The sequence below is a fragment of the Neovison vison genome, chromosome 10 (assembly GCF_020171115.1).
Source record: "Neovison vison isolate M4711 chromosome 10, ASM_NN_V1, whole genome shotgun sequence".
Classification (NCBI taxonomy): Eukaryota; Metazoa; Chordata; class Mammalia; order Carnivora; family Mustelidae; genus Neogale; species Neogale vison.
In genome coordinates this window covers 55216172-55240198 of record NC_058100.1, presented here as the reverse complement: position 1 = coordinate 55240198, position 24027 = coordinate 55216172, and positions in this window count along the sequence as shown.

The window sequence follows — 24027 nt, the reverse complement described above, 5'->3', positions numbered from 1 at the left end:
CCTCCCCCAGAAGATCAACAAGAAATCCAATACCAAGGAGAGCAGCAGAATTTCAGAGGAGGAGAAAACAGACCACGGAACTCATGGCTTTCTCCCTGTGATTTTTTAGTCTTGCAATTAATTTAATTTTTTTCTTTTTCTTTTTTTTCTCTTCTTCTGCTAATTTTTTTTAACTTTTACCCTTTTCTTTTTTAACATTTTTTAACTAGTTTATCTAATATATATATATATATTTTTTCTTTTTTATACTTTTCTTTGTTTTCTTTTTTTAATTCTTTTTTTCTTTTTTTCTTTCTTTATTTTTGAACCTCTTTTTATCCCCAAATCAGAAGAGATCCCAATCTCTTCAATCTCTTTTTTTAATTCTTTTTTTAATTCTTGATTGAATTTTTATTTATCTCTTTTTTTAATTCTTTTTTTTTTCTTTTTTCTTTCTTTCTTTTTGAACCTCTTTTTATCCCCAAATCAGAAGAGATCCCAATCAGAAGAGATTGGGAGGGACGACTGGGTGGCTCAGTGGGTTAGGCAGCTGCCTTCGGCTCAGGTCATGATTTCAGGGTCCTGGGATCGAGTCCCACATCGAGCTCTCTGCTCGGCAGGGAGCCTGCTTCCCTCTTTCTCTCTGCCTGCCTCTCTTTCTACTTGTGATCTCTCTCTCTGTCAAATAAATAAATAAAATATTTAAAAAAAAAAAAAAAAGAAGAGATTGGGAGATCGCAATCAGAGAAGATCCCTCACCCAATCATGAGGGGGGAGAAATCCCTCACGATTTGGGATCTCTTCTGATTTGGTTAAAGCATATTTTCCTGGGATTGTTGCCACCCTTTTAGTATTTTACTTGCTCCTTCATATACTCTTAGCTGTACAAAATGACAAGGCGGAAAAATTCACAAGAAAAAAAGAACAAGAGGCAGTACCGAAGGCTAGGGACCTAATCAATACAGACATTGGTAATATGTCAGATCTAGAGTTCAAAATGACAATTCTCAAGGTTCTAGCCAGGCTTGAAAAAGGCATGGAAGATATTAGAGAAACCCTCTCCAGAGATATAAAAGCCCTTTCTGGAGAAATAAAAGAACTAAAATCTAACCAAGTTGAAATCAAAAAAGTTATTAATGAGGTTCAGTCAAAAATGGAGGCTCTCACTGCTAGGATAAATGAGGCAGAAGAAAGAATTAGCGATATAGAAGACCAAATGACAGAGAATAAAGAAGCTGAGCAAAAGAGGGACAAACAGCTACTGGACCATGAGGGGAGAATTCAAGAGATAAGTGACACCATAAGACGAAACAACATTAGAATAATTGGGATTCCAGAAGAAGAAGAAAGAGAAAGGGGAGCAGAAGGTATACTGGAGAGGATTATTGGGGAGAATTTCCCCAATATGGCAAAGGGAACGAGCATCAAAATTCAGGAGGTTCAGAGAATGCCCCTCAAAATCAATAAGAATAGGCCCACACCCTGTCACCTAATAGTAAAATTTACAAGCCTTAGTGACAAAGAGAAAATCCTGAAAGCAGCCCGGGAAAAGAAGTCTGTAACATACAATGGTAAAAGTATTAGATTGGCAGCTGACTTATCCACAGAGACCTGGCAGGCCAGAAAGAGCTGGCATGATATTTTCAGAGCACTAAACGAGAAAAACATGCAGCCAAGAATACTATATCCAGCTAGGCTATCATTGAAAATAGAAGAAGAGATTAAGAGCTTCCAGGACAAACAAAAACTGAAAGAATGTGCACACACCAAACCAGCTCTACAGGAAATACTGAAAGGAGTCCTCTAAGCAAAGAGAGAGCCTACAAGTGGTAGATCAGAAAGGAACAGAGACAATATACAGTAACAGTCACCTTACAGGCAATACAATGGCACTAAAATCATATCTCTCAATAGTTACCCTGAATGTTAATGGGCTAAATGCCCCAATCAAAAGACACAGGGTATCAGAATGGATAAAAAAACAAAACCCATCTATATGTTGCCTCCAAGAAACTCATTTTAAGCCCGAAGACACCTCCAGATTTAAAGTGAGGGGGTGGTAAAGAATTTACCATGCTAATGGACATCAGAAAAAAGCAGGAGTGGCAATCCTTCTATCAGATCAATTAGATTTTAAGCCAAAGACTATAATAAGAGATGAGGAAGGACACTATATCATACTCAAAGGGTCTGTCCAACAAGAAGATCTAACGATTTTAAATATCTATGCCCCCAACGTGGGGAGCAGCCAACTATATAAACCAATTAATAACAAAATCAAAGAAACACATCAACAATAATACAATAATAGTAGGGGAATTTAACACTCCCCTCACTGAAATGGACAGATCATCCAAGCAAAAGATCAACAGGGAAATAAAGGCCTTAAATGATACACTGGATGAGATGGACATCACAGATATATTCAGAACATTTCATCCCAAAGCAACAGAATACATATTCTTCTCTAGTGCACATGGAACATTCTCCAGAATAGATCACATCCTCGGTCCTAAATCAGGACTCAACCGGTATCAAAAGATTGGGATCATTCCCTGCATATTTTCAGACCACAATGCTCTGAAGCTACAACTCAACCACAAGAGGAAGTTTGGAAAGAACCCAAATACATGGAGACTAACAGCATCCTTCTAAAGAATGAATGGGTCAACCGGGAAATTAAAGAAGAATTGAAAAAAATCATGGAAACAAATGATAATGAAAATACAGCGGTTCAAAATCTGTGGGACACAACAAAGGCAGTCCTGAGAGGAAAATATATAGCGGTACAAGCTTTTCTCAAGAAACAAGAAAGGTCTCAGGTACACAACCTAACCCTACACCTAAAGGAGCTGGAGAAAGAACAAGAAAGAAACCCTAAGCCCAGCAGGAGAAGAGAAATCATAAAGATCAGAGCAGAAATCAATGAAATAGAAACCAAAAAAACAATAGAACAAATCAACAAAACTAGGAGCTGGTTCTTTGAAAGAATTAACAAAATTGATAAACCCCTGGCCAGACTTATCAAAAAGAAAAGAGAAAGGACCCAAATAAATAAAATCATGAATGAAAGAGGAGATATCACAACTAACACCAAAGAAATACAAACTATTATAAGAACATACTATGAGCAACTCTACGCCCACAAATTTGACAATCTGGAAGAAATGGATGCATTCCTAGAAACATATAAACTACCAAAACTGAACCAGGAAGAAATAGAAAGCCTGAACAGACCCATAACCAGTAAGGAGATTGAAACAGTCATTAAAAATCTCCAAACAAACAAAAGCCCAGGGCCAGATGGCTTCCCGGGGGAATTCTACCAAACATTTAAAGAAGAACTAATTCCTATTCTCCTGAAACTGTTCCAAAAAATAGAAATGGAAGGAAAACTTCCAAACTCATTTTATGAGGCCAGCATCACCTTGATCCCCAAACCAGACAAGGATCCCATCAAAAAAGAGAGCTATAGACCAATATCCTTGATGAACACAGATGCGAAAATTCTCACCAAAATACTAGCCAATAGGATTCAACAGTACATTAAAAGGATTATTCACCACAACAAAGTGGGATACCAGGGCTGCAAGGTTGGCTCAACATCCGCAAAGCAGTCAATGTGATACAACACATCAATAAAAGAAAGAACAAGAACCATATGATACTCTCAATAGATGTTGAAAAAGCATTTGACAAAGTACAGCATCCCTTCCTGATCAAAAGTCTTCAAAGTGTAGGGATAGAGGGCACATACCTCAATATCATCAAAGCCATCTATGAAAAACCCACCGCAAATATCATTCTCAATGGAGAAAAACTGAAAGCTTTTCCACTAAGGTCAGGAACACGGCAGGGATGTCCATTATCACCACTGCTATTCAACATAGTACTAGAAGTCCTAGCCTCAGCAATCAGACAACAAAAGGAAATTAAAGGCATCCAAATCGGCAAAGAAGAAGTCAAATTATCACTCTTCGCAGATGATATGATACTATATGTGGAAAACCCAAAAGACTCCACTCCAAAACTGCTAGAACTTGTACAGGAATTCAGTAAAGTGTCAGGATATAAGATCAATGCACAGAAATCAGTTGCATTTCTCTACACCAACAACAAGACAGAAGAAAGAGAAATTAAGGAGTCAATCCCATTTACAATTACACCCCAAACCATAAAATACCTAGGAATAAACCTAACCAAAGAGGCTAAGAATCTATACTCAGAAAACTATAAAGTACTCATGAAAGAAATTGAGGAAGACACAAAGAAATGGAAAAATGTTCCATGCTCCTGGATTGGAAGAATAAATATTGTGAAAATGTCTATGCTACCTAAAGCAATCTACACATTTAATGCAATTCCTATCGAAGTACCATCCATCTTTTTCAAAGAAATGGAACAAATAATTTTAAAATTTATATGGAACCAGAAAAGACCTCGAATAGCTAAAGGGATATTGAAAAAGAAAGCCAAAGTTGGTGGCATCACAATTCCGGACTTCAAGCTCTATTACAAAGCTGTCATCATCAAGACAGCATGGTACTGGCACAAAAACAGACACAAAGATCAATGGAACAGAATAGAGAGCCCAGAAATAGATCCTCAACTCTATGGTCAACTAATCTTTGACAAAGCAGGAAAGAATGTCCAATGGAAAAAAGACAGCCTCTTTAATAAATGGTGTTGGGAAAATTGGACAGCCACGTGCAGAAAAATGAAATTGGACCATTTCCTTACACCACACACAAAAATAGACTCAAAATGGATGAAGGACCTCAATGTGAGAAAGGAATCCATCAAAATCCTTGAGGAGAACACAGGCAGCAACCTCTTCGACCTCAGCCGCAGCAACATCTTCCTAGGAACATCGCCAAAGGCAAGGGAAGCAAAGGCAAAAATGAACTATTGGGATTTCATCAAGATCAAAAGCTTTTGCACAGCAAAGGAAACAGTTAACAAAATCAAAAGACAACTGACAGAATGGGAGAAGATATTTGCAAACGACATATCAGATAAAGGACTAGTGTCCAAAATCTATAAAGAACTTAACAAACTCAACACCCAAAGAACAAATAATCCAATCGAGAAATGGGCAGAGGACATGAACAGACGTTTCTGCAAAGAAGACATCCAGATGGCCAACAGACACATGAAAAAGTGCTCCATATCACTCGGCATCAGGGAAATACAAATCAAAACCACAATGAGATATCACCTCACACCAGTCAGGATGGCTAAAATCAACAAGTCAGGAAATGACAGATGCTGGCGAGGATGCGGAGAAAGGGGAACCCTCCTACACTGTTGGTGGGAAGGCAAGCTGGTGCAACCACTCTGGAAAACAGCATGGAGGTTCCTCAAAATGTTGAAAATAGAACTGCCCTATGACCCAGCAATTGCACTACTGGGAATTTACCCTAAAGATACAAACGTAGTGATCCAAAGGGGCACGTGCACCTGAATGTTTATAGCAGCAATGTCCACAATAGCCAAACTATGGAAAGAACCTAGATGTCCATCAACAGATGAATGGATAAAGAAGATGTGGTATATATACACAATGGAATACTATGCAGCCATCAAAAGAAATGAAATCTTGCCATTTGCGACAACATGGATGGGACTAGAGCGTATCATGCTTAGCGAAATAAGTCAAGCGGAGAAAGACAACTATCATATGATCTCCCTGATATGAGGAAGTGGTGATGCAACATGGGGGCTTAAGTGGGTAGGAGAAGAATCCATGAAACAAGATGGGATAGGGAGGGAGACAAACCATAAGTGACTCTTAATCTCACGAAACAAACTGTGGGTTGCTGGGGGGAGGGGGGTTGGGAGAAGGGGGGTAGGGTTATGGACATTGGGGAGGGTATGTGCTTTTGGGTAAATTGGAAGGGGAGATGAACCATGAGAGACTATGGACTCTGAAAAACAATCTGAGGGGTTTGAAGTGGCGGGGGGGTGGGAGGTTGGGGTACCAGGTGGTGGGTATTATAGAGGGCTCGGCTTGCATGGAGCACTGGGTGTGGTGAAAAAATAATGAATACTGTTTTTCTGAAAATAAATAAATTGGAAAAAAGAAAGAAAAGAAAAAAAAAAGAAGAAGAAGAAAAAAATGGGCTTGTGCAGCATGTGGTCCCTTATGACTGACTTATTTTACTAAGCACAATGTTTTCAAGGTTCCCCCAGGCTTAGCATAGATCAATACTTTGTTTCTTTTCACCACATTAATATTCTACCGTGTGGGTAGACCCCACCTTATTTATCCCTTAATTAATTTGGAGTTGCTTTCACTTTTTGACTACGATGAGCAATGCTGCTATGAACATCAGCGTACAAGTGTTCATATGGACATGTTTCCATTTCTCTTGGGTCTATCCTTAGGAGTAAAATTTCTGGGTCATTTGGTAACTCTGTGCTTAATCTTTGGAGGAACTGCCAGACCATTTTCCAAAGTGAATAGCCACTAATCTTACATTTGCCTGGAGGTGACCTGGAACAAATTCCTCAACCTCAACAAGTCTCAATTTCCTCTTCAGCAAAATAAGGACACCATCTACCAGAGAAGGGATTGTCACTACAGCGCCATCTACTGTCTGACACAGCATCGGCACTTAACAGAGGGAGGGTACTCTGCTGCCCCAGCAAATGGTTCCCAGCCTGTTCCTCCCTCTCTGTTTTGGATTCATATTGGAAGACCTGTACCATGGGAGGCTTGAGTACAGCCCAATGCAAGTGTTAGGTGGAAAAATCAGAGTACCAAGTCACACTACTTTCCTGGATCATGTCACTCACCTCTAAAATAAAGAAAATAAAGAGAGAAGGGAATGACTCTCCATTCAAGTGTGTGTATGCTCTCTTTGCTTTTGGAAACTGGACTTTTGCCCAGAAACCACAACAAGTAAAGAAGAAATCAATAATCCAAGTTATATATGCTAATGTAATTTGGTGAAAAATGTAATACAATGAACTTGGTTAAAGCAACATTTTCTCGATTGCCAACATTTCTTACTGGCTGCATCTCCAGAAGGACCCGCGAAAACAAGATTCAGCAAAACCGTTGTCCACGTGGGCCTAAGCCAAGCATGGAAGTGTGAGTCCTCCATCCCAACATGCTGATGGCCCGATTAGCATTTCTGTTTCTGGCAGAATAGACTGACAGTCCATCAGTCCCAAATAACAATAAGATAGTTCTGCAAAAAGCAGCTCTTCGGTTCTTAGGGGAGTTCGTGTTTTTTCAGGGTAAAAAATATCCCTTGGGCAGATTCACTTCATTGCAGAAGTTGGTTTCAGAGTTCCTTTGCAAAACCTGGGGGGAGAAGAAAGGAAAAGAAAAGCAGAAAACGTTGTGCGTGCAATATTTCACACTGGGAGGAATCTTTTTTGCTTTGGGGACAATAGACAGGACATTTGGAGAGAGCCCTCTCCTAGCATAAGGGAAAATAGAAGGAATTTTATCTTTAGCTGTAAAGATAATACTAGGACAGACTTGAAGATTCAACGCAAGTGAAGCTGCCAAATTAATGGGTGTGGGGGTCACACACAAGCTGAAGCCATGGTCCCAGGCTTGCTTTTATGGGTTCCAGCTTTTGACTCCCTTTGCTACTGTAATACTAACTATGGGGTGAGAAAAATTAATCTTTCCTTTTTCTAAAGACATTAATCAGACCTATCAAAGAAAAAAAAAGCAAACAAAAAACTTCAGCTGGGGATTGCAATGAAAGATTTAAGAGAAAAAAATATATATAGAATTTGCTTACTATTAGCCATGTGAAGGTTAAGAAGCAACATGATAATTAAGGGAGTAAAAACCACCTGGGATGATGTCCTTTATGTGTTTTCTACACACACACACACACACACACACACACACACAAAACATGTAAGCTGAGTATCATAGCCCACTTCTGAGCACTTAGTTGTCACTGAGTAAAAATACATGCCAGATAAATACACCGACAGGCCCGCAGGTGGTATTACTATTTGAAGGCTAAATTCTGTATGAATCAGGTGTGGCATAGAGCCCATCGTTACTAAAGGACCAACTGATCTCATTAGGAGTCAGCGTCTGAGAGGCCTGGAAACACTACCCATGCAGGCAGTGTGAGGGAAGGAGAAGGAACGTCTGATCTTAGAGCCAGAAAATAAATAGAGCGGTCTCTTGAATGAAATTGAGTATGGTGGTGGAAGGAAGGGTGGACTTTTTTCCTGGAATATTGCAGCTTAGGATCAAAAGAAAACTCTAGTCTCTAAATCTAAAATGTTCTCTGTGGTCTCCAGGTCTTTGTTTGGGTCATTCCATCTGCCCCACCCCATGCTAACCTACTCATCCCATGGTCTCTGCACAGACACCACTTACTGTAGCCCAAGTTCCCTGGTTCCCCAAAGCTGAGTTATGTGACACCACCATGTGCTTGCTGAGCACCCTGTGATCATATCCTCCTAGAAACTGTTTACTTCTTCATCTCCCCATTGGATTGTCAGTTCCTAGAAGAAACAGAAAAGGTATATCTTATTTACAGGGTATCCTTGGGGCCGATACAACATGTATTTAGGGGCTCAATAACAGTGGTGACTTCACAGAAGACTCTAGCTGAGTGGGAGAAATAGAGCATCTGAACCCAGGAGTGGAGCAAATCCTGAAACAGCCCCCCAGCCAAGGTAAAAGGGGTCAAGTACTAGGGGACCGAGAGGTTCTAGAGGGATGGTTCTAGAGAAAAACATCGGAAGGACAAGATTTTTCCCCTTGCCTATCAGTATCTACTGGAGCTTCCTTTTCAGAATCTGTGGCTCCACTTACTGGACATGGACAAGGGAGTAAAAGCATCACCACTGTGGCCTCTGGAGAAGACAAGGGCATCACTGCCTCTGCCAACGCTGTCATTTTCACATGCAGCAGCTAGCTGGAGATTGAATAGGAGCAGAGCAGCATTCTAGGAAGGAAAAGCGAACACTTTCTGGAAGGTAGGATGTGCGGAGAAGTGAATCCAGGACAACATACAGGAAGACAGAGCACGAGGGGAGAGGTGGATCCCAGCAAGCGGTAGAGCAGTGGAGCACAAAATCGGAACATTTGGAAGTCTGCTCCACTGAGGTACGTCACTCCAGAATCTAAGCAGGGGATGGAGCCCTCACGGGGACAGCGTGGTCTCAGGTCCCACGGGATCACAGAAAGACCAGGGATGTCTGAGTGTGACAGAGCCCCCAGGTATAGGAGCAGAGAAGATAGCAGCAGAGATGGAGCTGAGAAGGGCGCTCTCAGCTTGGGGTTACCTTAAACAATGATCCAAGGCACAGTTGAGACACTGCTTTTCCAGCAGGGACCCCACAAGTGGCAGATCCGAGGAGACTCACCTTCCTTCCTCCTCTGGGAGGAGCAGCACAAGAGTGTGTGGCAGGAATTTGCTGGCTTTGGAGACTCCAAATGGGGCCATGACCAGAGACAGAAATGCTCAGTCACAGGCCAGTGAGCTTGGAGAGCGGCCAGAGACCAGGGAGACAGGAGGGATTTACTGCTTTTCTCTGAGGGCACACTGAGGAATGGGGGCCCAAGCTCTTGGCTCCTCTGGGCCAGAGATTGGGAGGCCGCCATTTTCATTCCCATCCTCCAGAGCTCTATGGAAAATGTTCAGGAAACAAAAGCTACGGAGACTGAACCCAAGCAGATTGCTTAACCTGGCCCCTGGAAAGGGCAGTGCAATTCCACCTTGCAAATCACTGCAAGAGGCCCCTCCCCCAGAAGATCAGCAAGAACATCCAGCCAAGACCAAGTTCTCTGATCAATGAGAACTGCAAAACTTCAGAGCTACGGAATATAGCACATAGAAGTCATGGCTTTTTTCCCATGAGTCTTTCAAAGTTAAATTTTTTTAATTTTATTTTTTAGTTTTCTTAAAAATTTTCCCTCTTTCCTATTTTAATGTTTTTTTAACTATTTTATCTTATCAATACCTTTTTAAAAAAATCTTTTAAAATTTTCATTGTTATGATCATATTCTATCCCTTCATTGTATTTGACCTTATTTTTTGAATACATATAAAAGTTTTTCTTTCTTTAAAATTTTGGGATACAATGTTTTCTAATAGATCAAAATATACTCTAAACCTAGTGCATGGCTTTGTTCTAGTCTCCAGCCTGATCATATATTTTTCTTTTCTTTTCCCAACCAATATCTTATATTATCAATTCCTCTTTTAGAAACTTGTTTAATTTTCATCTTTACAGTCATATTCCATCCTTTCATTGTGTACCCTTATTTTTGTAAATATATATGTTTTTCTTTCTTTAAAATTTTGGGAGGCAGTTTCTACTAATATACCCAAATTAAGTGTGATATCAAAATACCATCAACTTTTTCAAATAAATGGAACAAATAATCCTAAAATTTATATAGAACCAGAAGAGACCCTGAATAGACAGAGAAATGTTGAAAAAGAAGGCCAGAGTTAGCAGCATCGCAATTCCAGACTTCAAGCTCTATTACAAAGCTGTAATCATCAAGACAGTACGGTATTGGCACAAAAACAGACACATAGATCAATGGAACAGAATAGAGAGCCCAGAAATAGACCCTCAACTCTATGGTCAACTAATCTTTGACAAAGCAGGAAAGAATGTCCAATGGAAAAAAGACAGTCTCTTCAACAAATGGTGTTGGGAGAATTGGACAGCCACATGCAGAATAATGAAATTCGACCATTTCCTTACACCACACACAAAAATAGATTCAAAATGGATGAAAGACCTCAGTGTGAGATAGGAATCTATCAAAATCCTTAAAGAGAACACAGGCAGCAACCTCTTCGACTTCAGCCGCAGCAACTTCTTCCCAGAAAAATTTCCAAAGACAAGGGAAGCAAGGGCAAAAATGAACTATTGGGACTTCATCAAGGTCAAAAGCTTTTGCACAGCAAAGGAAACAGTCAACAAAACCAAAATACAACTAACATAATGGGAGAAAATATTTGCAAATAAAATATCAGATAAAGGGCCAGTATCCAAAATATAAAGAACTTATCAAACTCAACACCCAAAGAACAAATAATCCAATCAAGAAATGGGCAGAAGACATGAACAGACATTTCTCCAAAGAAGACATCCAGATGACCAAAAGACACATGAAAATATACTCAACATCACTTAATGTGCATCAGGGAAATACAAATACAAATCAAAACCACAATGAGATATCACCTCACACCAGTCAGAATGGCTCAAATTAACAAGTCAGGAAAAGACAGATGTTGGTAAGAATGTGGAGAAAGGGGGATTCCCCTACACTGTTGGTGGGAATGTAAGCTGGTGCAGGCACTCTGGAAAACAGTATGGAGGTTCCTCAAAAGGGTAAAAATAGAGCCATCCTATGACCCAGCAATTTCACTACTAGGTATTTACCCCAAAGATACAAACGTAGTGATCTGAAGGGGCACCTGTACCTCAGTGTTTATAGCAGCAATGTCCATAATAGTCAAACTATGGAAAGAGTCCAAATATCCATTGCTGATGAGTGGATAAAGATGTGAGATAGATATATAGATATATATAGATACACACACACACACACACACACACACACACACACAATGGAATACTACTCAGCCACAAAAAAAAATGAAATCTTTCCATCTGCAACAACATGGATGGAACTAGAGGGTGTAATAAGTGTAGTAAGTTAGTCAGAGAAAGACAATTATCATATGATACTCACTCATATGTGGAATTTAAGAAACAAAACAGGATCATAGGGGAAGGGAGGAAAAATAAAACAAGGTGAAATCAGAGAGGGAGACAAACCATAAGAGACTCTTACTCATAGGAAACATTACTTACTCATAAAAACAAACTTACTAATAGGAAACAAACTCATAGGAAACTCTTACTCATAGGGTCGCTGGAGGGGATAGGGTCACTAGGTGAGGGCGTGTGACGTAATGAGCACTGGGTATTATACAAGACTGATGAATCACTGAACTCTGCCTCTGAAACTAACAACACACTATGTGTTAATTAATTGAATTTAAATTAAAAATAAAAATAAATAAAAAACAAATTCCAAATATTGTTTTTCCTAATGCCAAAAAAGAAAAACAAACAAAAAAAGCCAAGGCCCATCTACATGCTGCCTACAGGACACTTATTTCAGACCCAAAGACACCCACAAAATGAGAGTGAGGGGATGGGGAAATATTTATCATCCAAATGGAAGTCAAAAGAAAGCCAGAGTAGCAATACTTATATCAGACAAAATAGACTTTAAAACAAAGACTGTAAAAAGAGACAAAGAAAGACACTATATAATGATATAAAGCAAGCAATCCAACTAGAAGATCTAACAATTATAAATATTTATGCACCCAACATAGGAGCACCCAAATACATAAGACAGTTAACAACAAACATAAAGGCACTAATCATTAGTAACACAATAACAATAGGGGACTTTTATACCCCACTTACATCATGGACAGATTATGCAAACAGAAAATCAACAAAGAAAGAGTGGCTTTGAATGGCATACTGGCCTAGATGAATTTAACAGATATATTCTGAACATTTCATCCTGAAACTGGAGAATATGCATTCTTTTCAAGTGTACACGGAAATTTCTTTAGAATAGATCACATATTAGGCCACAAAACAAGTCTCAATAAATACAAAAAGGTCAAGGTCATACCACGCATCTTTTTTGACTACAATGTTGTGATACTATAAATCAGCCATAAGAACAACCCTAGAAAAAGCACAGATACATGGTGGTTAAATAACATGCTATTCAACAATGAAGGGTCAACCAAGAAATCAAAGAAGAAATAAAAAATTACATAGAGACAAGTGAAAATGTAAACACAAGGGTCCAAAACCTCTGGGATACAGCAAGCATGGTCCTGAGAGGGAAGTATGTAGCAATAAAGATCTTAATCAAGAAGCAAGAAAAAGCTCAACTAAACAACATAACCTTAGCCCTAAAGAAGTCAGAAAAAGAAGAACAAGCCCTAAACCAGCAGAAGGAAGGAAATAATAAAGATTAGACAGGAATAAAATGATATAAAAACTAAAAAATCAATAGAACAGACCAATGAAATCAGGAGCTGGTTCTTTGAAAAAAAATCAACAAAACTGATAAACCTCTAGCCAGACTAATTAAAACGAAAAAACAAACAAATAAAAAACAATAACAATAAAGGACTTAAATAAACAAAATCATAAATGAAAGAGGAAAAATCACAACTAATACTACAAAAACACAATTTTAAGAGATTATAAAAAAATTATATGCCAACAAACTGAACCTAGAAGAAATGGATAGACATAACCTAGAAAGACATAACCTAACAAAACTGAAGCAAGAATAGAAAATTTGAACAGACTGATTACCAGCAAAGAAATTGAAAAACTCCCACCAAACAAAAGCTCAGTACCAGACAACTTCACAGAGGAATCCTACCAAACATTTAAAGAAGAGTTAATATCTATTCTACTCAAACTTCTCAAAAAAATAGAAGAGGAAGGAAAACTTCTAAATTCATTTATGAGGCCAGCATTACCCTAATACCAAATTATTAGCAAACCAAATCCAACAGTACACTAAAAAAATCATTCACTACAATCAAGTAAGATTTATTCCTGTGATCCAAGAGTGGTTCAATATTCACAAATAAATCAACATAATACATCACTCAATAAGAGAAAGGACAAAATCCATATGATCATTTCAATAGATGCAGAAAAAGCATTTGACAAAGTACAATGCCCATTCATGATAAAAACCCTCAACAAAATAGGCGTGGAGGGAACATACCTCAACATAATAAAGGCCTTATATGAAAGATCCACAGCAAACAGCATCCTCAATGGGGAAAAACTGAAGGCCTCTCCCTTAAGGTCAGGAACAAGAGAGGGATGTCTACTCTCACCACTTTTATTCAACATAATGCTGGAAGTCCTAGCCACAGTAATCAGACAACAAAAAAATTAAAAAGTCACCCAAATTGGAAAAGAAGAAGTAAAACTCACTATATGCAGATGACATGATACTTTGTATAGAAAACCCTAAAGACCCTACCAAAAAACTACTAAGAGGTGAATTCAGTAAAGTCACAGGATATAAAATCAATGTACAGAAATTGTTGGCATTTCTATATACTAATAATGAAGCAGCAGAAACAGAAATTAAGAGAACAATCCCATTTATAACTGCACCAAAAATTATAAAATATCTAGGAATAAACTTAACCATAGAGGTGAAATACCCATACTCTTAAAACTATAGAACACCGCTGAAAGAAACTGAAGAAGACACAAAGAAATGGAAAGACATCCCATGCTCATGCATTAAAAGAACAAATATTGTTAAAATGTGTATATTACCTAAAAACAATCTACAGATTGTTTTTTTCAAGTCTTTTTTTCAAAATACCAATGGTATTTTTCACAGAACTGGACCAAACAATCCTAAAACTTTTATGAAATCACAAAAGACCCTGAATAGCCAAAGAAATCTTGGAAAAGAAAAGCAAGACAAGAGGTATCACAATTCCAGATTTCAAGGTATATTACAAAGCTGTGGTAATCAAAACAGAATGATACTGGCAAAAACACAGACACATCGATGAATAGAACAGAATAGACCACCCAGAAATAAACCCACAATTATATGATAATTCATCTATGGTAAAAGAGGCAAGATTATACACTGGGAAAAAAACAGTCGCTTCAATAAATGATGCTGGGGAAACTGGACAGCTGCATGCAAAAGAGTGAGAGGGGACTATTTTCTTATATCCTACACAAAAATGAATTCCAAATGGACTCAAAACCTAAATGTGGACATGAAACCATATAATTCCTTGAAGAGAGCATAAGCAGATATGTCTCTGATATCAGTTGTAGCAACATTTTTCTAGATAGGTCTCCTGAGGCAAGGGAAACAAAAGCAAAATTAAACTATTGGGACTATACCAAAATAAAAAGCTTCTGCGCAGGAGAAACTGGATGGCATAGTTGACTGACCTTCAGACTCTAGGTTTCACCTCAGGTTGTGATCTCAGGTTGTGAGATCGAGCCCCCAGTTGGGCTCCATGCAAAGGGTGGATTCAGCTTGGGATTCTCTCTCCCTCTCCCTCTGCCCCTCCCTACCATTCTCTCGCTCTCAAATAAATAAATAAATTCTTAAAAAGTAAAAATAAAAACCTCTTCACAGTGAAGTAAACAACAAAACTAAAAGGCAACCTACAGAATAGAAGATATTTGCAAATGGTGTATCTGTTAAAGGGTTATTGATCAAAAACTAATAATAATAATAGATAAAGAACTGATACAACTCTATGAGCACTGGGTGTTAAGTGGAATTGTCACATCCCTATGCTGTCTACCTGAAACAAATATAACACGGTACGTTAACTATACCAGAATTAAAACTTAACAAAAAAAAAAACCAAAACAATACAACTCAACAACCAACACACAAATAATCCAATTAAAAATGAACACAAATAATCCAATTAAAAAATAAACAGAAATTTCTCCAAAGAAGACATCCAGATGGCCAACAGACACATGAGAAGATGCCCATCACCACTCTTCTTCAGAGAAATGCAAACCAAAACTACAATGAGATATAACCTCCCACCTATCAGAATGTCTAAAATCAACGACACAAAAAATAGCAAGTATTGGCAAGGATGTGGAGAAAGGGGAACCCTCCTACACTGTTGGTGGGAATGCAAGTTGGGGCAGCCACTCTGGAAATCAATATGGAGGTACCCCAAAATGTTGAAAATAGAGCTATCAATCACCCATCAATCGCACTCCTAGGTATTTACCCCAAAGATACAAACACAGTGATCCAAAGGGGCACATGCAACCCAATGTTTATTGCCGCAATGTCCACAATAGCCAAACTATGGAAAGATTCCAGATGTGTGTTGACAGATGAATGGATCAAGAAGATGTGGTGTATGTGTACAATGGAATATTATGCATCCATCAAAAAATGAAATCTTGCCCATTGCAACAATGTGGAGGGAACTAGAGGGTATTATGCTAAGTATAATAAGTCAATCAGAGAAAGACAATTATCATATGATCTCACTCATATGTAGAATTTAAGAAAACAAAACAGAGCATCATAGGGGAAGAAAAGGAAAAATAAAACAAGGTGATAGCAGAAAGGGAGACAAACCATGAGACTTTTAATCATAGGAAACAAACTGAGGGTTTCTGGGGGTGGGGATGGGGGAATGGGGTAACTGGGTGATGGACATTAAGGAGAGCATGTGATGTAATGAGCACTGGGTATTATGTAAGACTGATGAATCACTGATTTCTACCTCTGAAACCAATAATACATTATATGTTAATTGAATTTAAATAAACATAAATAAAATTTTTAAAAAGAATGAAATCTTACCATTTGCAATGACATGGATGGAGGTAGAGACTGTAATACTAGGTGAAATAACCCAGTCAGAGAAAGAAAATGAATGGTTTCATTCATATGTAGAATTTGAGAAACAAAACAAATGAGCATACAGGGGAAAATGAGAGAGAGAAGCAAACCAAGAAATAGACTCTTAACTCTAGAGAACAAACTAATGGTCCCCAGAGGGAAGGGTGTTGGGTGGTTGGGTCAAATGGGTGATGGAGATTAAGGAGGGCACTCGTTACGATGAGCACCGGGTAATGTATAGAATTGTTAAATCACTAGACTATATACCTGAAACTAATATAACACTGTGTGTTAACTCCATGGGAATTAAAATAAAAATTTAATTTAAAAAAAAGAATGTGAGGGGGTGCCTGGGTGGCTCAGTTGGTTAAGCATCTAACTCTTGGCTTTGGCTCAGGTCATGTTCTCAGGGTCGTGAGGTAGAGCCCCTCATTGGGCTCTGCACTCAGCGGGGAGTCTGCTTGAGATTCTCTCTCTCTCTCTCTCTCTTTCTCTGTCTTTCTGCCCCTTCCTCCCCTCAAACACTCCCTCACTCTCTAAAATAATTAAATAAATAATTCTTTAAGAAAAAAAAAAAAAGAATCTGTGGCTCCTTCTTACTCTATCTTTGAACAAAGAAGCCTCTTGGCTGTTACCTTTAAAAAGTCCAAAGCCCTTCGCAATTGTGAAGTGTTGTTGGTTAAATAGGAGCTTAGATCCAGAGAGTAGAAGCACAGAGGCAAATGGACCTGAGTTCAAATCCTGGCCTTGCTTACTATCTCAGGGCCTCAGGGATTTTTCTCACTGACGCAGAGTTGACACACACAATGTTACATTAGTTTCAGTGTCCCTCGGTTTTCTTAGTGCCAAACAGTGATGATCATAGTAGTTTCATTGCAGAGTTCTTATGCTGATTAGAGTAAGTAATATAAGGTTATATTGGTCACCCAACACAGTGAAACTTGTTGGTGATGGATGGGCCTGTATGAAGATGTGTTTCAGCAGCATGTAAAGGTATGATCCCGAAATGTTAACTAAATCTGTTATGTCAAACACTATAAGGATAAACAAGATGTTATTTCCTACACTGAGGGAGGTCATAGTGTACTGAATTCCACTGACCCAGGACCAGCTAGAGCAGAGAGGTTCGACACTTGCCTGAGGCGCCCATAGGACACAAATGGGACAAAAATATAGGTCTAGTCATTCCCAGACACTGCTCTTTCCAACAGCTCCCATTTCACGTGAAAGGGAAAGGGCATTTTTTAGCTTTCATGCCCCCTCTGTGGAGAATAAGCAAAAGAATGAATAATATGAGGTCAGATGGTATCTTAGTCCACTCAGGCGGCTCTTATAACCAAGACATTCATCTCTCCTGCTTCTAGAGGCTGAAACGTCCAAGATCAAGGTACTGACAGTATATGTGCTGCCGAAGCGAGCACAAGATCAAGGTACTGACAGACTGAGTATCTAACCAGGACCCACTTTCTGGTTCATAGGCAGCTGTATTTTCCCGGTGTCCTCATGTGGTTGAAGGAATGAGGATCTCTCTGGGATCTTTTTCTAAGGGCACGAAAGCCATTGATGAGGGCTCTACGCTCATGACCCAAACACCTCCCAGAGACCCCATTTCCTAACGCCAAATTGGGGGTTAGGATTTCATCATAGAAATATTGGGAGGACCAAATATTCAGTTCCTAGCAGATGGCAAATGGGGTGTGTTTCCTAATAAAAGATTCACAGAGGCTTAATGCAAAAAAAAAAAAAAAAAAAGAAAGAAAAGAAAAAGAAAAAAGTTTGTTTGAGTTTTATTTAACAATGTTGCCTCTTGAGTCACCCAGAGCAGAAAACCTGGACCAGTGAAGACCAAGGAGCTGTTTCTCAGCTATAGAGAGAAATATAGAGAAGCAAACAGGCTTCCATTTTTCACCCCCTACATTTCCATGACTCCTCTCTCAAAAAAATAAGTAAATAAATAAAAGCATCCTGTTGCAAAAGCTCTTCCTATACCTGGACAGGGAAAAATTTGTGTGAGAAAGGAACAAAATCATTTATTAACAGTCTACCTCCCACTTCAACCTGCCACCACCCTGAAGACTAGATCCTGATAGCCAGAAGGTTCTCTGTTGAATGGGTAGGGTAGGGGTGCTGCGAGAGGGGTTGGGTGCCATAGATACTCTGCATGAGAAAGGAAGAGTTATTCCCTGGCAGGCAGCTGTGCAGTGTTCCTAGAGCAGCTTGTTACACAACGTGCAGGAGCCAGGGTGGGCAAAAGTCACCCTGTCCTTCAGATATTGTGAATCGGCACTCTGATCACTGAATGCTACTCTTAATCTCAGAGGTGCAGACAAAATGGTGGGTGGCCATTGTTTTTGTGCCTCCCTCCACTGTTGCAAGCCTCTCCCCTCCAGCAGAAGTAACTTCCAGGGGATTTAAAGGGCTGGCACCCTTCTCTCCCCCCTTTTACTTTTCTCTTTTTCCAATTTTTGGAGCCAGACATCAAAGACTAAGATATTCAAAAGGAACTATGTATAAGGGGGAAAAAAATCACAGAGTCATTGCACATACCCAGGATGAGAAAACACCTGAGAATCTCCTAAATTCACAGCTCAGGCTGGTCCTCAGCAGAGGCAGCCAACAACAAACAAAAATTTAGCAAAAACAAAAGCAGTAAACCCTGGAGAGGAGGAGGAATCCGATTTTTAGAGTTACCACCTTACCAGATTCAAGAAAGAAAAAAGAAAAGAAAAGAAAAAAGAAAAGGGGCGCCTGGGCTCAGTGGGTTAAGCCGCTGCCTTCGGCTCAGGTCATGATCTCAGGGTCCTGGGATCCAGCCCTGCATCGGGCTCTCTGCTCAGTGGGGAGCCTGCTTCCTTCTCTCTCTCTCTCTGCCTGCTTGTGTTCTCTGTCAAACAAATAAATAAAATCTTAAAAAAAATAAAGAAAGAAAGAAAGAAAAGAAGGAAGGAAGAGTTATTGAGAGGAGCCTTGAGAAAAGTTCTCAACCTAAAATCCTCCTAACAAATGCATACTAAGGGTCTACTTGTCTTTGGCATTGACTAGCTGGGTTCACACGCAGTCCTCACTGTAAGTCACAACATGCCATGAGTCACAAGCTAGGCGTCATTGTTGTATATCATTTTTTTTTAAAGATTTTATTTATTTATTAGACAGAGAGAGAAATCACAAGCAGGCAGAGAGGCAGGCAGAGAGAGAGAGGGAAGCAGGCTCCCTGCTGAGCAGAGAGCCCGATGAGGGACTCGATCCCAGGACTCTGAGATCATGACCTGGGCCGAAGGCAGCGGCTTAACCCACTGAGCCACCCAGGCACCCTGTATATCATTTTTTTAAAGACTTTTATTTATTTGACAGAGAGAGAGATCACAAGTACGCAGAGAGGCAGGCAGAGAGAGAGAAGGGGGAAGCAGGCTCCCTGCTGAGCAGAGAGCTCGATGCAGGACTCGATCCCAGGACCCTGAGATCATGACCTGAGCCGAAGGCAGCGGCTTAACCCACTGAGCCACCCAGGCACCCCATTGTGTGTCATTTTTTAACTGAGGAAACAGGCTCAGAGGTAAAATGATTTCCTGAAGGTGAGATGATGATCTGTAAACACAATGGTGGGAATTTAGCTTATACAGAATTTATGCTTTTAGGGCTGAGCAGAGAGCTTGGCGGGAATAGGGAAGGAGACTGAAATATTTGCTAAGGCACAGGGAGGGAATGGGAGGAATTCCAGAGAACATGATGAAGTTAGGAATTCCAGGGCCTTGGGGGAACTCCTCAGAGCAGGAACAGGAGCTGGGAAAGCAGAGGAAGAGAGGAGGCTTCTGGAGGAAGACCAGGGCAGGAAAGCAGGCTAGGGCTCCATAAGGATTTCATCAGAGACCAAATCTGGATGAGAGCTACGTGACTAGAATCAGAGGACATCAGCTTTCATCCTAGGCGTGCTGAGTGCTTGTGGTCCGACCCAAGCTGGGCACGTATCTGAATCCCCTCCAGTTCTGCCATTGTCTCATCTGCAAAATGGGCTCATTTGCTTCACTGTAATGATGAGTTACTGGCCTTGCAGGTGGTTTGAGAGCTGTGTGGGCCTCAGGAACATGGCCTGTAGGGAAGCCTCCAGGAGGTGGGGGCATCAGGCAGAGTGGAGATGGTTTCTCAACCACCATCTCCACTCTGCCTGATGCCCCAACCTCCTTAGGGGAGACCATCTACATCCCAAGCTTCATTCACTCGGAGTCCAATTATTCCAGAATGGTATCTGACCGGAAGTATACAACACTGTATTATAATTAAAATTTTTTAAAAAAAGAATTGTACTTGACCACATTTATTTCCTTCCCTACATAGGAGAGATGCCAAGTAGGAAGCAGACCTCTCACCCACACTGCAGACCTAATTACCACCTAACCCTTGTCCTAGACCTGGTGGTGCAAAATCATTGTCTCCTTTTGACTGGGTTTTCTTATCCTTAAATGAGAGGGTTGGAACCAATGATCTCGAAGGTCCCTTCAGGTTCCAAAGCTATGTGGTGGCTTGGAACACCCCTCCTGAGACTGTCCTGCCAGCCCAGTGTTCCAGCTCTTTCTACTGCGCAATTAGTAGCATTTATCCAACTTTTTTTGGTCAGGTATACAGTTCTATTCCAGGCATTCTGAGCCAAGTCTGCAAATCAGACTTCTTGGAAGACTCAAATGTTTTAACAATCTTCAAACACATGACATCAAACGTGCCATTTTCCCTTCATCCACCAACTTTGTACTTTTATCAAAAAAAAAGAAGAAAAAGAAAGAAAGAAAGAAAGAAAGAAAAGAGATACTGAGTCCATCTGGCATGATTTGCTTTGAATAAAAGCCCATCTGCTTATTATTTCTAATTTCATTGTCCTCTACAATGTTTACAGAAGTTTCTGTCAATATTTATTGCACCGTGTTTCTAATTACTGATCCAGATCATCTACACAGACTTGGTGGGGTGCCGGCCCGGGAGGTAGGTGTCTCTCCGTTTTCATCTGCACGCTGCTTTACTCTGGGGGTACCATGTGGCCCTCGGCCATCATCACGCCACCCTGATGCAAGGCTGCGGAGGCAGATTCTGACAATCAGCCCCTTTATCATCACTCTCCCTGGGGGCTTGCGAAGCCGCCTCTGATGAATTTTTGCCTGCCTCGACACCGTTATTGTCACAGGAAGGATGGAGATAATTACCTGGTTTATTATCCTGAGGCTGGCTTCATCTGGGGGCCGGTGATCACTGGGAACAGAAGGCTCGTCTCTGTCTTCGGGAGTCCTAAATAGATGGGTAAAAGATTCACATTCCCCCTCTGGTGGTGTTTCTGAAAGACAAGGGATGATCTCTTCAATGCAAATACTTCCAACTAGACCCTTTTTAAATTACCTCCACCCCCAAAATACCCCCCCAATCCAAAACGCTGTTTTATTTTAAGATTATTTATTTATTTATTTGACACAGAGAGAGAGAGAGAGAAATCACAAGATCACAAGATCAGGCAGAGGGGAAGGGGGAAGCAGGCTCCCCGCTGAGCAGAGAGCCTGATGCGGGGCTCGATCCCAGGACCCAGAGACCATGACCTGAGCTGAAGGCAGCAGCTTAACCCACTGAGCCACCCAGGCACCCCCAAAATGCTGTTTTAAATTAAGCTCTTTTCCACCTGAAATAAGTTCCCATTTCTGATCTCCCCAGTTCTCTAATGATGCTTTATTCTTCCCATCTCATGATGCCATTACCTCCCACGACCAACCAAATCCCATTACTCCCTCTCTATGGCATCTTTCCCATCTGTTCTACTCCATCGACCAGTTTCCAACCAATATCCCACTGTCTCCATTCCTGAAAAACCTCCTTCCTGTCTCCTAGTCTCTCCCTGACCCCACCCACCATGTACCTGAATCTGGAATAATCCACATAAAAATCCATCAAAATCCACACATGGATTTCATCACTCTCCAACTCAGCAATACTATATGAGTACCCTTTGCCTTCAGGAGGATGTGCCCATACCTGCTGACTGGTAGGACCTTCACCATCAGGCCTCACAGCCCCCCACAGCTGGGCATCCCCCGAATCCTTCTCCCAGCCACATAGGTGTGCTCCGGACGCCACAGTCTCAGCTTTTGTTCACACTGACTTCCCAGGCATATGGAAAAGTCAAGAAAGAAAAAAAGGCAGTATTTGAGGAGCACCTGGGTGGCTCAGTCAGTTAAGTGTCTGCCTTCAGCTCAGGTCATGATTCCCGGGGTCCTGAGATCGAGTCCAGAATCCAACTTTCTGCTCTGCAGGGAGTCTGCTTCTCCCTTTCCCTAACTCATTCTTTCTCTCAAATAAATAAATAAAATCTTAAAAAAAAAAGACAGTATTTGAAGTGATTCTTAGTGCAGACATTTAAGACTTAAAAGTGAATTCTACCCTATTTTTGTATGTGGTATATCATGATGCTTCTGATTCTGATACTCCCCCAGATCCCATAAAATTGTTTCCACTGTGTTGTCCACTAAATAGGCCACAGCTCTCCTGCAATGATTCACAAGGAAGTTCTAGCCAAAAAAAAAAAAAAAAAAGGAAAGAAAAGAGAAGGCAGGATACAGAAAATACAGTGAGTATGGGTTAAAAAGCAGGGATTTTGAATCCAGTAGAACTGGATTCAAACCCCAGTTCAGGGGCGCCTGGTGGCTCAGTGGGTTAAACCTCTGCCTTAGGCTCAGGTCATGATCTCAGGGTCCTGGGATCGAACCCCACATCGGGCTTTCTGCCAGCGGGGAGCCCGCTTCCCCTCTCCCTCTCTCTGCCTGGCTCTCTGCCTACTTGTGATCTCTCTCTCTCTCTTTCTCTCTCTCTGTCAAATAAATAAATAAAATCTTTAATTAAAAAAAAACAGTTCAGACACTTACTAATGCGTGGCATTAGGGGAGAAAATCACTTACCCTTTCTGAGACTGCCTCCTTATCAGCAAATAGGGCTAATACTGCCTTGCATGGTGTGGGAGCTAAAGTCAGTACACATGGAGTTTATTTGTTAACCCAAGTGAGAGCTGTTAAGAATCTGAACTAAGACCTATGTGTAGGATTGAAAGGAGTGAAGATGTTTCAGAACTATTTAGGAAGTGAGATCATCAGGATATGGGACTGGTTAGGAAGAGAAGGGAGAGAGGCCATGATGAATGCATCCCAGATTTCTGTCATGGATGAAAAGTCAAGATTTAATTTGTAAGATAGAAATTCTAAGAGTTTTGGGGCACCTGGCTGGCTCAGTTGGTGGAGCATAAGACTCTTAATCTCGGGGTTGTAATTTCGAGCCCCACATTGGGTGTAAAGATTACTCAAAAATAAAATCTTTTAAAAAGAGTATTTAGACTTAAATGATACTATTTCTGTGCAACATTACAGATATTTGCAATTTTCAGACAATGCGAAATTGAGGTTTCATCATACCAAATGGATAACAAAAGAAAATACTTAACTTCTAGACCTGGAAGCCTCAGATGGACAAGTTTTTCAGGTAGCAATAGATCTTGTATTCAGCTGAAGCAGTTCCTACTGAAGTTCAATCCCCTGGGAATGACAACCTCTATACAGAAGACCAGATGGCAGGGGTGAGG